Source organism: Sceloporus undulatus, chromosome 6 (assembly GCF_019175285.1).
Source record: "Sceloporus undulatus isolate JIND9_A2432 ecotype Alabama chromosome 6, SceUnd_v1.1, whole genome shotgun sequence".
NCBI classification, from domain to species: domain Eukaryota; kingdom Metazoa; phylum Chordata; class Lepidosauria; order Squamata; family Phrynosomatidae; genus Sceloporus; species Sceloporus undulatus.
In genome coordinates, this window is record NC_056527.1 from 102165158 (window position 1) to 102167295 (window position 2138).

Sequence of the window (2138 nt, forward strand, 5' to 3'; positions counted from 1 at the left end):
AAAAGTTGTATTCTGTAAAAATATGTGTCATTTTCTAATTTTTCAATCCTGAATATTCTTAGTTATTAGAATAGATAGATGATAGATAGATAGATAGATAGATAGATAGATAGATGATAGATAGAGAATAAAATCTTCCGTTGATGAAAACTTTACACTAAGATGGTCTACAGAAAGATAAGACAAAGCAAACACTATAACTGATCATCTCCAGAAAACAGTATTTTGTACATATCTGCATGGAAGTTACAGAACAGAACAATATAAGCATTCATAATATGGACAGCTAATAATAATAATAATAATAATAATAATAATAATAATAATAATAATAATAAGTTTTATTTATATACCGCCCAATCACTGGGAATCCGAGCGGTTTACAACACAGGGGATAAAAGACAGTTTATGTATTTTTTTAAAATGGACAATGTAATAAAATCTAAATAATGAAAACTTATTAGAAAGTGCCATTTGGGAATGTAGAGAATACTTACAATTTTTCTCATTTTTGAGAGAAATGATTTCAAGACTAAGTAGCCATCATGAATACAGAAAATGTACAGATGAGTAAACCTAGGTTACTAGATTAATACTTGCTATTGCTATAACAATTTTTTAAAAAAGATTTTTGAAATAATGTTGGAAATCTTAAATTCTTCTCATACTGCCCCCCCCCCCCATTTTGAAAGATTATACTATTTCAGCTGTATTTACATGCAATGGCATGTCATTCTGGTCATTCATGCAATGGCAACAACAGCTGACTTTTCATGCAAAGCAACAACATTCATTCTGGTCATGCAACATGGTTCATTCCTGAAAGGCAAGAACAGCAAAAGAAAAATAAAGTTAACAAAAATCAATCCTTACATGAATTCCTCAAAGACGGTTGGTGGGGGTGGTTTAGTGAGGTCTGTTGAAGTGGTAACAACGAAGGACTGAGAAGCAATGCCACCAATGAGGACATGTCCCAATTGAGTGTACTTGCGAAGTGGAGGGTGTGGATCCTTAACCATGCATTTACCAACACGGCCCTTGCGTACCTGGTGAGGAAATAACAACAATAGTGCCACTACTAACACAACCATCCTAAAGGGTGAGTTCAAGCCTTCATTGAAGAGACGGAATATCGACAAACCCTGTCATCAGAGTTTCTGAAATCACAACAAGTTGGTTTGCTGGGTGTGAATATAAATAAACTTTGCTCGTAGCTCTTATATTACATATATTTACAAGAACCTTCATAGTCTTTGCTATTACTTTGACTAGTGGTCACTGAAATTCCACAGGGATTTCAAGCAGCAGCACTAATTGCTGTACTTTTGAAATTATAGGGGAAGGAAATTAACAAGTCAGAGGTAAGGATCCCAGTGGAATACCTGCACTTGTTTGTCAAAAATCGTTTCCCTTTCTGATTAATTGAAAAGCTAAGGGCACTCAACTTTTGGACTATGGCCCCCAACAAGAAAGAACCATTAGAAACAGGGAGAAATGGGCTGCAAGAGAAAAAATCAACCGTTTTATGATAACACTGGCCTCCACAAAAATATAATATTGGAAGGTGTAATTTATCAATGAAAAATTCATTTGTACTAGTTTTCCCTGCCCTCATATTATTTTTCTGATTTGAATGTAGATATTCCTAGACCACCCCTAAAATATAGAAGCCCAGAACTGGAGAATCAGCTATGGAAACCTTGCACATTTTCACATGACCAGTATCTTGAAACCTCTGCCGATTTGTTTAAAAAACAAAACAAAAGAACACTCTGAGTGTAGACACGTTTTCTTGTGAAAGCCACTTAAATCACAGTACCATCATGACTACACAAATAAACTGGTATTCGCTTTGGCTACTGCTAAGTTTATTTGCCACCTTGAGTCCCTATTGTGACCAACTGACTTACAAACCAGCCAATCAGAAGCCAGAGATCCTAAGCCAATCAGGTGCTGGCTGAAGACTTTGAAGATTCTGCCTGGCAGTTGGGAGGAGTTAGTTAGGGTTTGGAATCCTGAGGGATCAGGCTGGAGTGGAGTTGGGGAGATAGTTAGGATTAAAGAGAGAGGGAACGGTAGAGTCCAAGAGAGGACTGAGTTCTGATAGTTCCTGAGGGAATAGTTACTTAAGGAACTGC